At 36.3% G+C, this 14,623-nt stretch overlaps 1 pseudogene; it reads right to left on the bottom strand.

The window, feature by feature from the left end:
* Window positions 1-236: 236 nt before the first annotated feature.
* On the bottom strand, window positions 237-13,349 carry LOC128509722 (major histocompatibility complex class I-related gene protein-like; annotated as a pseudogene).
* Between the last annotated feature and the right edge of the window lie 1,274 nt (window positions 13,350-14,623).

Genomic DNA, 14,623 nt, shown 5'->3' with positions numbered 1-14,623 from the left:
ATTTACGTTTAGGCTTTTGGCAGACACGGTTATCCAGCGCAACTTACAGCCTTTCATAGCTTTCTTCCTGATTGAAGTTCTGTGTACCATAAGGCAATTACAAGCATTCACATTATTAACAAATTACTGACAGATGTCTCTAAAAATAGGACATAATAAATACACTTTAAAAGTGTTGATTGGTGATTAAACACCATAAACTCATTGCTTAGTCCAATCACAGTGTGCTGTGGTCCTCATCTCCCTCTCAGTTCAGCAGAAAGAACGTGGTTGAAGAGTATCTTCTTCTTCCAGACCACAATTCCAGCAACAACGGCGACGAGAGCGACGAGAGCCGCGACTACAGCAGCGATGATACCAAACAATCCTCCACCTGTTAAATCAGCACAGAGTCTTTATTATCTGCTGCAGCAAGAAATCAGCATTTACTTTCTACAGCTCTAGTTTATTAGGAATGTGTTTCTCTGACCTCTTAGGATTCTGCGCTCGCTCACATTCAGCACTAACTCCTTCTCCAAGCTGCTGTGCTGAACCACGCAGGTGTAGTTGTGTTTCTGCAGCTCCTCAGCTGGGACTTTCAGAATGCTTCTCCTCTGGAAGCTTCCATCCTGGTTGGGTAACGTCTCTCTGAGCTCCACGTCCTCATGCACGTCCTCTCCGTCCTTCTGCCAGGTGATGTTTAGTGCTTTGGGGAAGAAACCTGTAGCGTGACACACCACATCTGGAGAAGACGAGTGTTTCTGGAACACTAACACCTCAGGACCAGCTGCAGAGACACACACACATCAATATTAAACCACTGGTTTCCCTCTAACTAAAAGTAGACATTCTTGAAGTAAAAGACAGTTTAGGTCACATACAAAAACAATTGTATATACAGTTGAAACAAGAAGTTACATAGACTAAACACATTTAAACTAAGCTTTTTACAATTTCTAACATTTAATCCTAGTAATCATTCCCTGTCTTTGGTCAGTTAGAATCAATACTTTATTTTAAGGATGTGAAATAATTGAAGGGAGAAAGATTTATTCCAGCATTTATTTCTTTCCTCACATCCTAGTGACAACTTGTGTAGTACTGTTTGAAAAGATGAACGTGGTACTGTCAGTCATTAGCGAATTGCTCCCATGGATGAACCAGACTTGTGGAGGAAATGGAAACCTAATCACAGCGCCAAAAGTCGCGGTGAATCATGACGAACCGTACTTACTGTACAGTCACCGTGTAAACCCCGTAGGTGGGATAGGGCTTGACTAAAATAACATGCATGAGGAATCACAAAGAAATTTTTATTTTCTGCAATGGAAAAGTACTCAAACTAGTTACTTTTATCAGAAAGTAACACTAATGTAACTGATTACAGTACTTTTTAAAGACAGTAATTTTGTAATGTAATTAGTTACTTTAAAATGTAACGTCCCCCAACACTGGCACTGAGTCTGATATACATATACGCACATAATTGACTCAAATAATGAGAAGCTTCTAAAGTCACAACATAATTTTCAGTCTTTATTGTTTTAAAAACTGTTATTCCTAAATGGAATTGTCATTTTGGAGTATTGTGTGTAGAATGATGAGGTAAAAAGGATTCAAATATATTTTAATAGGAATAGCACAATATTTATTACCTGTTAATTTGTACTAACTATTAATCCTTGATGCTACTTACAGAAGGTTTACTGTTTCTCCTCCCATTAACTCAACTCATCACCTCATTAACACAGTGTTCTGTAATGTCATGTTTGTCACTTTGTTACTTCGTCACATTTGCGCGTGCACTTTATGTTGTCTCTTTTGTATAAAAACTTAGATAGTTCCCAGCTATCCCGCTAATTAGATCACAAAGTTAGCTAGTCTTTTGCTAATTTATGTTGTTAATTTATGTTGTCATGTAGCACCTTGGCCGTGGAGGAATGTTGTTTCGTTTCACTTTGTACTCAACTGTATATGGTTGAAGTGACAATAAAGCCTACTTGACTTGACTTCAAAACTTTAAAGGGTCTGAAAACTTTCCAGTGGCATTCTTTGTGTGTGTGTGTGTGTGTGTGTGTATACACTGCGTTCCAAATTATTATGCAAATTGGATGCAAGTGTCATAAACATTAAATGTTTGGTTTTTAAATTAAACTCATGGATGGTGTTGTGTCTCAGAGCTCTTTGGATCACTGAAATGAATCTCAGACACGTGGGATAATTAGTTTGCTAGATGAGCCCAATCAAAGGAAAAGTACTGAAGAAGGTTGTTCCACATTATTAAGCAGGTTTCAAGCAATATGGGAAAGAAAAAGGATTTCTGCTGCCGAAAAGCGTCAAATAATGCAATGCCTTGGACAAGGTATGAAAACATTAGATATTTCACGAAAACTTAAGCATAATCATCATACTATGAAGACATTTGTGGCTGATTCAGAGCACAGACAGGTTTGTGCAGATAAAGGCAGAATGAGGAAGGTTTCTGCCAGACAAATTCATCGGATTATGAGAGCAGCTACAAAAAAGACCATTACAAAGCAGCAAACAGGTATTTGAATCTGCTTGTGAGCATTGGTTAGGGGTGGCCGAATAGTAGGTTAATGCACAACTGCAAGTCTTAGAGAGATCTTACACCTTGAGGTTCGCAGGACTCCAGAGGCACCAGCAGCTTCAAATACCTGTTTGCTGCTTTGTAATGGTCTTTTTTGTAGCTGCTCTCTTAATCCGATGAATTTGTCTGGCAGAAACCTTCCTCATTCTGCCTTTATGACCCACAGTTATTTTTTGCAGCATGAGATGGTGCATTGTCGTGCATGAAGATGATTTTGCTACGGAAGGCACGGTAATGCACCATCTCATGCTGCAAAAAATAACTCTGGGTCATTGCCTGCTATGGGCATAAAAGATAAGAAACTTATGGTGTGGCCACCATCCTCCCCTGACCTCAACCACATTGAAAACCTTTGGAGCATCCTCAAGCAAAAGATCTATGAGGGTGGGAGGCGGTTCGCATCAAAACAGCAGCTCTGGGAGGCTATTCTGACATCCTGCAAAGAAATTCAAGCAGAAACGATCCAAAATTGATTGAAATAGCTTTTGATTTCAGTAAATATGACCACCTAAAGCTGCAAATTCAACAAAAGCCCATTTTCAGTTCTTTACAACCTATAAAATGTTTTAACTCTGTTGTCCATAATAATTTGGAACAGTGCATTTTTTTTTTTTAATGAATATTGTTATCATTAGGAGGTTTGTTCAATAAAATTTTAATTATACCCTAATGGCTGATGACTTGAAAATTATACTGACTGTCATTTGCATTGACTAATTATGAAGATCAGGGAAAGATATCATTTGTGTAATAATTTGGAACATGGTGTACACATTATAAAATATAATATCTAAATCTAAATTTTATAAATGTAAAATATTAGTGATGACTGGCACAGGACAGAAATGTGCATAAGCTGCAGTTTAAGAGCTGTACAGGATTGAGGAGTGTGTGTGTGTGTGTGTGTGTGTGTTGCAGTGAAGGAATGTGTTAGTATTATGTTCAGTATTAATGTACATTTGTGTGTGTTACAGTACCAGGTCACAGACTTCACCTTTTCTCTCCAGAGTCTCTCTGCCATAAAACACGTACTGTTTTATCCTCTGGATACAGGTGGTGCTCACATAGTTCTTCACATAGCCCTCAGTAGTCAAACCATTAATATAATCCCAAATCTGATCACTGATCACAACTCCAGGTTTGGCTGGAACCCAGGATTTAGTTTTCAAATCAAAATTGAGGAAATCTTCTCCATCATATCCTAACTGCGCGTGTCTTCTATTGGTGCCGTCATCATCCAGCTCACAGCCGTACATCAACTGTAGTGTGTGAACTCCTGTAGACACACACACACACACACACACACACACACACACACACACACACACACACGGACACACACCCACACATACAAGTGTGATGAGGTTGTGCTGAGCTGCATGTTTAGGCAGAGAGACATGATAATTTGTCACTTATTATAAAACACACCTAATTTTATCATTTACACACAGATGAGAGCCACATTTAACGGCTCCTGAATATTTTTTCCTGACCAGAAAAATCACTTATCAACTGATGCCTTCGATGCTTTCAAATTTTAATGTCATCTTATTAATAGTGAGGACGGTCAACTTCACAAACATTAAATGGTCACCATGAAAAAACTATAAATATGTAAATAAATAAATTTACAATCAAAATTAATAATTGTGAAGTGAATGCGCCATGACACATTTCAATTAATCACATAACTTATTTCAAAACTTTTCTCAATACAAACTTTACCATACGTTACAAAGGCATGATAATCCAAATATATAAACAAACATACCGTGTGCTTTCCAATCAGGATTCAGGAGACATTAAGAGATATATTTTAAACAACACTTTTTTTTAATCTTACAATCTCAACACAATCTCATGTCTTTTCTGTGTTCACACAGCTAATAAAAACCACATGACTGGTCAGTGTAGCGCTACTTCTTTTTTTTTCTGTAGGTGGCACTATTTCAAATTACAGTGAAACCTAGGATTACGAGTAACGAGGTTTACGAGTGTTCCGCAGGACGAGCAATGATTTTAATACATTTTGACTTGAAAACGAACATTGTCTTGGTTTATGAGTACCGAGTATCATATATCACGTATCACGCATGCGCTTCTTGTTTTGACGCCAAGCATCATGTGATCACAACTGAGCCAATGGTTTCTCTCTCTCTTAAGCTGCGGAATTGTGGGTAATCGTCTCCCCTGCTGGGTCTTAGTGCTCGTCTCTTACTGGTATAATCAACATCCGTGCACGTGTGTACTGTTTACTATAACACTGTGACTGCGTGTGTGTGTGAAACATATTTTATTTTGTGTTTGTAAGCGCGTGTGTACAGCATGCATGTACTGTTTTTTTAGACAAAACAGTCTTTCCGTTAATGTGTATTTATGTGAAATTCAAATAAGAAAGGTTTACTGTGTAATAAAGGTTTATTAGAAAGTTAACAATCCATTTTCTCCCTCAGCCTCACTTATGTGTGCATGCGTAATTTGACAATGTGCCGGTTCTCACACTCTTTCTAAAGACGGGAGGGGCTTCACACACACACACACACACACACACACACACAGCGTGAAACACTTAAACGGAAACACTTATGTTTGCAAAGAGGATGGAAATGGCAGTAGTAAATACTTTCTTCCAGAAGAGGCAGGAACATAGGGTGACCTATAAGAGTGGAGGCAGAAGCACTCAGGTCGACTACATCTTGTGTCGACGTTGTAATCTGAAAGAGATCAGTGACTGCAAAGTGTTGGTAGGGGAGAGTGTAGCCAGACAACACAGAATGGTCGTGTGTAAAATAACCCTGGTGGTGAGGAAGGCGAAGAGGACAAAGGCAGAGCAGAGGACAAAGTGGTGGAAGCTGAGGAAGAAAGAATGTTGTGAAGTCTTCAGGGAGGAGTTGAGGCAGGCTATGGGTGGTCAGGAAGGGCTTTTAGTTGACTGGACAACTACAGCCAATGTGATCAGGGAGACAAGTAGGAGGGTACTTGGTGTATCATCAGGTAAGGGGAAAGTGGACAAGGAGACTTGGTGGTGGAATGAGGAAGTCCAGGAGTGTATACAGGGAAAGAGGCTAGCTAAGAAGAAGTGGGACACTGAGCGGACTGAAGAGAGTAGACAGGAGTACAGGGAGATGCAGAGTAAGGTGAAGGTAGAGGTGGCAAAGGCCAAACAAAGAGCATATGAGGACTTGTATGCTAGGCTAGACAGTAAGGAGGGAGAGGTGGATCTGTACAGGTTGGCGAGGCAGAGAGATAGAGATGGGAAGGATGTGCAGCAGGTTAGAGTGATTAAAGATAGAGATGGAAATGTACTGACAGATGCCAGGAGGGTGATGGGAAGATGGAAGGAGTACTTTAAGGAGTTGATGAATGAGGAAAACGAAAGAGAACAAAGAGTAGAAGAGGTGACTGTTGTGGAACAAGAAGTAGCAAATATTGGTAGAAGTGAGGTGAGAAGGGCGTTGAAGAGGATGAAGTGTGGAAAGGCTGTTGGTCCTGATGACATACCTGTGGAGGTATGGAAGTGCTTAGGAGAGGTGGCAGTAGAGTTTCTGACAAGTTTGTTTAACAAGATCTTGAAGAGTGAGAGGATTCCAGAGGAATGGAGGAGAAGTGTATTGGTGCCAATTTTTAAGAACAAGGGAGATGTGCAAAGCTGTGGCAATTATAGAGGTATAAAGCTAATGAGCCAGACAATGAAGCTGTGGGAAAGAGTAGTGGAAGCTAGGTTAAGGGCAGAGGTGAGCATTTGTGAGCAGCAATATGGTTTTATGACTAGAAAGAGTACATCAGATGCAGTATTTGTTTTGAGGATGCTGGCGGAGAAGTACAGAGAAGGTAACAGGGAGTTGCATTGTGTCTTTTTAGATTTATAGAAAGCGTATGACAGGGTGCCAAGAGAGGAGCTGTGGTATTGTATGAGGAAGTCAGGAGTGGCAGAGAAGTATGTTAGAGTGGTGCAGGACATGTATGAGAGCTGTAAGACAGTGGTGAGATGTGCTGTAGAAGTGACAGGTGGAGGTGGGTCTGCATCAAGGATCGGCTCTAAGCCCCTTTTTGTTTGCTCTGGTGATGGACAGGATGACAGATGAGGTAAGACAGGGGTCTCCATGGACTATGATGTTTGCAGATGACATTGTGCTCTGTAGCGAGAGCAGGGAACAGGTGGAGGAAAATTTGGAGAGGTGGAGGTATGCTCTGGAAAGCAGAGGAATGAAGGTTATACAAGGTTATAAGACGGAATACATGTGTATAAATGAGAGGAACCCAGGAGGATCTGTGAGGCTACAGGGAGCAGAGGTAAAGAAGGTGCAGGATTTTAAGTACTTAGGGTCAACGGTCCAGAGCAACGGACAGTGTTCAAAGGAGGTGAAGAGGCGGGTACAGGCAGGTTGGAATGGGTGGAGAAAAGTGTCAGGTGTGTTGTGCGATAAAAGAGTATCAGCGAGAATGAAAGGAAAGGTGTACACGACAGTGGTGAGACCAGCAATGCTCTACGGCTTAGAGACAGTGGCGCTGAAGAAAAGACAGGAGGCAGAGTTGGAGGTAGCAGAGCTGAAGATGTTGAGGTTCTCTTTGGGAGTGACAAAGATGGATAGGATCAAGAATCAGTTATCAGAGGGACAACCCACGTTAGATGTTTTGGAGATAAAGTCAGAGAGGCCAGATTGAGGTGGTTTGGACATGTTCAGAGGAGAGATTGTGAATATATCGGTAGAAGGACGCTGAGGTTGGAACTGCCAGGCAGGAGGTCTAGAGGAAGACCAAAGAGGAGATTTATGGATGCAGTGAGAGAGGACATGAAGTTAGTTGGTGTGAGAGAAGAGGATGCAGAGGATAGGGTTAGATGGGGGCAAATGATTCACTGTGGCGACCCCTGAAAGGGAACAGCCGAAAGACAAAGAAGAAGAAGAAGACTTATGTCAGGATTTCTTTTTACTTTCTTAAAAAGGTAAAGTGCAGGTTAATTTGTTTTTTTTTTTTTACTTTATATTTTGTGTTAATTATTTTTATGTATTTATTTTTTTGGGCAGTAGAATGAATAATTTAAGTTTCCATTATTTCTTATGGGAAAATTACATTTGGTTTACGAGTGTTTTGGAATACGAACTAATTATGCTCGTAATCCAAGGTTCCACTGTACATGATGAGAAAAGTGGGTTTGGTGAATTTCTAACACTTGAATAAAAGAACAAAAGACACCAAGCTGAAAACTTTCCAGACATAACTCACTCTAGTCTGCATTTACAGACTGCTCAGACTTACACACCAGCTGGAGCATTGTGTGGAGAGTGAGTGTTTAAAACATGTTTAAGAGGCATGTGTGTGTGCGTGTGTGTGTGTGTGTGTGTGTGTGTGTGTGAGAGAGAGAGAGATTTACAAACAAACATGCAGCACAATCACACTTCATATTCATTTTTTTCCTTTTCTTTTTTCCCCCCTTTTTCTATCAGTAATGATTCTTTTATGACCTTTCTTTCTTTCTTTTTCTTCTTCTTATTATTATTATCATCAACTTAGCTTTTTGCTTTCTTCATTTTTCAGTAGTTTTCATGCCTAGTGTCACTTTATTTTTGACTGCACATTTAAATGTGTGTATTTTCTTTTTACCTGTTTCTGTTGTTATTTTGTGACTAGATTCTGAGCTTTGTCAATTTATAAATACATTTTTGAAGTGAAAACTTTAAAACTTACTCTCTCTCACCCTCAGGAACAGTGGCTGATCCACTTTGGTAGATGTTTCTATCCTACAGTTTATAATATAACATAATGTTTTTTCTTTTTTTCATCTGTTTCTGCATGGCCCAGGTTTCCTCAATCCCCTTATATATACTTTTGTTCCACAGCTGTTGTATTTTCTCTTAATCTGGTGTGTTATCCCCTGAGTGTTCTTATCAATAGTGATGCACTGTTTAGTGTATAATTAAACTCAATGCAAATATTGTAATTTTCTCTGTCCTGACTGCAAATAATTTTATTGCCCATAAGGGCATCATAGTACCGACAGGGGGTTGGGCATGGACCAATTACCCAGGGTCCCAGTGGCAGGAGGGCGCTTGTAATTCTAAAATGAAATACAGGAGATATGGATTAAGACAAAGCTATGAATCAGAACCCAGAGTTCTGTGCTGCACCCCTGATGCCCTACATGGAGCTTTCATATTGTGGAATTCATAATGATTTAGAAGTGATTACTGCAGAGACAGTGGTTAAGATGATGTAACGTTATTAGATGTGTGTGCTTCTCTGACTAGTTTAGAATATTAGTTTTGACAGGCAGCTGCTCTCTTCTCAGGACTGCAGACCGTACAGACCTACTCTCACCCACGCTGCGACCCACAGTTAGTGTCAGTAATGACCTGGGACCCTTGAGTCATACATAGTTAAACGTCCCAGTTCTGTAACTGTCTATTATCAAAACTCCTGGAATGTCTCTCGTCTAATCAGATTGCTCGGTCGGAGCTAACTGTTCTACAATGGTTTCTACTTAACTTTTATATATATTTATATTGTTATATGTTTCATTGAAAATGTCCATTAAAGGTTCTAAATAGAAGGAGAAAAATAATCAAATCAAAAAGTACCTTTAGTTGTCAAGTCTATAAAATTTATCACTATTTGCACAGTGTGTCTGTGTGTGTCAGTGGCGATTTCTTTAAGACTGCATGGGAAGCTCAGCGTCCATTGACTTCAATGCGGCTGCTTTGAACGTTTTTTTTCAGTGCTTTGAAACTAGACGGTCATTGGATAAACGCTGCGATTATGTCCCGCCCACGGACGCTCAGCGTCTCTGGGGTGAATGGAGCAGTGGGCCAGGACGCTGGGATGCTGCATGATGATTGGAGAAGTTGTTAAAAGGGCGGAGCCCCTTTTTTGATTGATAGCATGTCTTAAGTAAACATCAGCCCTACAGAGATTCGAGTTCAGTCCCATGCGGATTTGCAGGTGAAGTGGTACGACGATATCTGTAATGTTTGCTGGTGATATAAACCATTTTTGTTTGTACAAATCATTCTTTACATGATAAAAAAAACATATTATAGCGTTCTTGACTTTGCTCCTTGTTTCAACATTGTTAGTTCGTTAGTTCATATAATTAAAGCAGCTTGTGGAAGGGGAAACTAGCCAGCTAGCAAGCTGTGCATAATGGCAGACGGTGCTATAACATAATGAATTTTATGATGAAGGCCTAATATGAGCTTCCCCTGTTTCAAAAGCTAGCAGCCGCCACTGATATGACACACACACACACACACACACACACATATATATATATGTGTGTGTGTGTGTGTGTGTGTGTGTGTGTGTTGGGGGGGGGGTGCTTTACCTGTAGTGTGATTAAAGTTCTTCATTACCATATTCAGACCGGTTTTGAAGTTCTTCTGCCAAAAGTGATAAAGTTCTGTGTGTCTGTTCCAGTAATCTGTTTCATTAACAGTGACCTTCAGTATCCACTCTGTCTTTGGGGTCGCGTTCCTGAGGTCACTGTCGTAGTACTCAAACTCCTGTCCATCCATCAGACCCACAACAGTGAATTCTGGGACGTTTATTCCTGGAGTAACTGCAGTGTAGAGGTACTGCAGAGAGTGTGTGACTGTAACAGTGTAAACACACACATTAACACAATGCTAGAAACTCAACTCTCTCTCTCTAACACACACATACAGCACACACACACACACACACAGTTATTTTTGTACAATGAAAAAGCAGTTCAGTATAAAACACTCTCTTGGGATAACAGCACATTAGATCCAAATAAAGGAATTAAGACAAATTTAAGAATGTTTTTTTTTCTCTCTGTTGTTTTTCCTGAACTATGAGGATTAAAATCCAAAATCTGCTGTCACTCCCAGAGCTTCCTACAACTGGAAATATCAGATTACAGCAAGAGTAAGAGGAAAGTAATATTAGATAGTAAATCAATATAATAAAGAGAGTAAACATTAACATCATAGAGTAAATAAATATAATAAAGAGAGTAAACATTAACATCATAGAATAAATAAATATAATAAAGAGAGTAAACATTAACATCATAGAGTAAATAAATATAATAAAGAGAGTAAACATTAACATCATAGAGTAAATAAATATAATAAAGAGAGTAAACATTAACATCATAGAGTAAATAAATATAATAAAGAGAGTAAACATTAACATCATAGAGTAAATAAATATAATGAAGAGAGTAAACATTAACATCATAGAGTAAATAAATATAATGAAGAGAGTAAACATTAACATCATAGAGTAAATAAATATAATGAAGAGAGTAAACATTAACATCATAGAGTAAATAAATATAATAAAGAGAGTAAACATTAACATTATAGAGTAAATAAATATAATAAAGAGAGTAAACATTAACATTATAGAGTAAATAAATATAATGAAGAGAGTAAACATTAACATTAGAGTAAATAAATATAATGAAGAGAGTAAACATTAACATTAGAGTAAATAAATATAATAAAGAGAGTAAACATTAACATCATAGAGTGAATAAATATAATAAAGAGAGTAAACATTAACATCATAGAGTGAATAAATATAATAAAGAGAGTAAACATTAACATCATAGAGTAAATAAATATAATAAAGAGAGTAAACATTAACATTATAGAGTAAATAAATATAATAAAGAGAGTAAACATTAACATTAGAGTAAATAAATATAATGAAGAGAGTAAACATTAACATTAGAGTAAATAAATATAATAAAGAGAGTAAACATTAACATCATAGAGTAAATAAATATAATGAAGAGAGTAAACATTAACATCATAGAGTAAATAAATATAATGAAGAGAGTAAACATTAACATCATAGAGTAAATAAATATAATGAAGAGAGTAAACATTAACATCATAGAGTAAATAAATATAATGAAGAGAGTAAACGTTAACATCATAGAGTAAATAAATATAATGAAGAGAGTAAACGTTAACATCATAGAGTAAATAAATATAATAAAGAGAGTAAACGTTAACATCATAGAATAAATAAATATAATAAAGAGAGTAAACGTTAACATCATAGAGTAAATAAATATAATAAAGAGAGTAAACGTTAACATCATAGAGTAAATAAATATAATAAAGAGAGTAAACGTTAACATCATAGAGTAAATAAATATAATAAAGAGAGTAAACGTTAACATCATAGAATAAATAAATATAATAAAGAGAGTAAACATTAACATCATAGAGTAAATAAATATAATAAAGAGAGTAAACATTAACATCATAGAGTAAATAAATATAATAAAGAGAGTAAACATTAACATCATAGAGTAAATAAATATAATAAAGAGAGTAAACATTAACATCATAGAGTAAATAAATATAATAAAGAGAGTAAACATTAACATCATAGAGTAAATAAATATAATAAAGAGAGTAAACATTAATATTATAGAGTAAATAAATATAATAAAGAGAGTAAACATTAACATTATAGAGTAAATAAATATAATAAAGAGAGTAAACATTAACATTAGAGTAAATAAATATAATGAAGAGAGTAAACATTAACATTAGAGTAAATAAATATAATAAAGAGAGTAAACATTAACATTACAGAGTAAATAAATATAATAAAGAGAGTAAACATTAACATCATAGAGTAAATAAATATAATGAAGAGAGTAAATATTAACATCATAGAGTAAATAAATATAATGAAGAGAGTAAACATTAACATTAGAGTAAATAAATATAATGAAGAGAGTAAACATTAACATTACAGAGTAAATAAATATAATGAAGAGAGTAAACATTAACATCATAGAGTAAATAAATATAATGAAGAGAGTAAACATTAACATCATAGAGTAAATAAATATAATAAAGAGAGTAAACATTAACATCATAGACTAAATAAATATAATAAAGAGAGTAAACATTAATATTATAGAGTAAATAAATATAATAAAGAGAGTAAACATTAATATTATAGAGTAAATAAATATAATAAAGAGAGTAAACATTAACATTAGAGTAAATAAATATAATGAAGAGAGTAAACATTAACATTAGAGTAAATAAATATAATAAAGAGAGTAAACATTAACATTACAGAGTAAATAAATATAATAAAGAGAGTAAACATTAACATCATAGAGTAAATAAATATAATGAAGAGAGTAAATATTAACATCATAGAGTAAATAAATATAATGAAGAGAGTAAACATTAACATTAGAGTAAATAAATATAATAAAGAGAGTAAACATTAACATTACAGAGTAAATAAATATAATGAAGAGAGTAAACATTAACATCATAGAGTAAATAAATATAATGAAGAGAGTAAACATTAACATCATAGAGTAAATAAATATAATGAAGAGAGTAAACATTAACATCATAGAGTAAATAAATATAATAAAGAGAGTAAAGATTAACATCATAGAGTAAATAAATATAATAAAGAGAGTAAACATTAACATTATAGAGTAAATAAATATAATAAAGAGAGTAAACATTACAGAACTCACCTGCTGATGAAAGATGAAGATAAAATATGAGGTAAATCAGAGCTTTTATAACTGCACTGCAGGTAAACATTTCCCAGTATTAACTCTGATCCAGTACAACTCTACACTAACAATAATATCTTATTTCCTGATCTAATTTTACACTTAAACTCTGGTGAACTCTGATAACCTCACTGATAGAAAGTTTAGATCCTCGAATAACCTCCAGCTTAATATTCTACTTTATCTCTATTTAACTCTATTTATCTCTGTTAACCTCAGTAAGGGGAAGTAACGGGTCCTCCCACGGTGTTCAGTAACAGGGAGTGTCCCGGGGCTCTGAGTCCCTGACGGCCGAACAGTGTAAAGGTGATTATCAAGCTGTCGGAGCACGGAAACCCCCTTAGTGGCTCACTGTCAGGGTTGTGTGTAAAAGTATGTTCCCCTTTCCAGATGTGTTTGGCCTACCCTCACCCCGACTCCAGTGAAACAGCGGAGAGAGCTGGACAATGGGAGGTTTGGACCATTTTAGTGACTCAGTTCAAAATTTTTTTGAAGGTGCGTTCCAATCGGCCCGAAGTACCCTACGAAGTACACTACACAGGGTGCTCAGCAATGTTAAGTCTGCCGTTTGCAGGGAATGTCGGTGAAGTGAACTTCCCTCTACAAAACTCCACCATTCGGAACATCCTGCAAAGTCACCAGCGATGACGTCACTTCTTCCGTGCGTTACCATGGTAACATAAGCCCTTCAGATACCTGTCGCTGCTGCCATGAAAATTTCACACTATGTACATTTTGAATATTTAATAACATTAAAAACATTAAATACTGAAAACCGATACCACTATAAAACATAATATTGAAATGTGTATAAATTGTAAATAAATTATTGATTAATCATAATAATAAGTGATTAAAGATGTACAAAGATTTTTTTTACCAGTTAATAGCCTATATAACACTAAGGATTTCCTGATTAAATTCAAAGTTAAATTGTTGTCTCCTTTTAATATGATGTCGTCCTCGATAATAATGATAAATAAATAAATTCTAAGCTCCATTCTGTTCACGCTCCAGCGAGACGCAGTGACTGATGGGAAGTTTTCATCCCCTTTTCCGGTGAAGTGAACCCCTGTTATTCACTCGTTCCCTACACCATTCGTAGTTCTCTTTGAAGTAAACATTTTCGCTCTTTTTGGTTTGGAATCACACTTACCATGGCTGGACATCCTACTTCAGGCCGTTTGGAACACACCTAGCCTCAAAGGAAAAGATCTGAGCAACTAGGAAAGGTACAAAAACCTTTATCTTATTGAGGAGGCGTGGTTAACCTCGTTGCTAGGGATGATGCAACAATTCAGGGACTGTGAATAGTTGATAAATAAACCTCTGACCTCTGACCACTGTAAAGGTCTTGAAATGGACTTTTTGTGATAATAGAACAGACAGTGAAACCATAATGTTTGTATATGAAGACATTGTATAATCATGTAAAATGTCTTAATGTTTAAATATCTTAAAGTTAATTAAAACAGCCAAATGTTGAACACGTGTCT

Source organism: Clarias gariepinus, chromosome 21 (genome assembly GCF_024256425.1).
Source record: "Clarias gariepinus isolate MV-2021 ecotype Netherlands chromosome 21, CGAR_prim_01v2, whole genome shotgun sequence".
Lineage (NCBI taxonomy): Eukaryota > Metazoa > Chordata > Actinopteri > Siluriformes > Clariidae > Clarias > Clarias gariepinus.
This window is presented reverse-complemented; position numbering and strand designations above follow the sequence as displayed.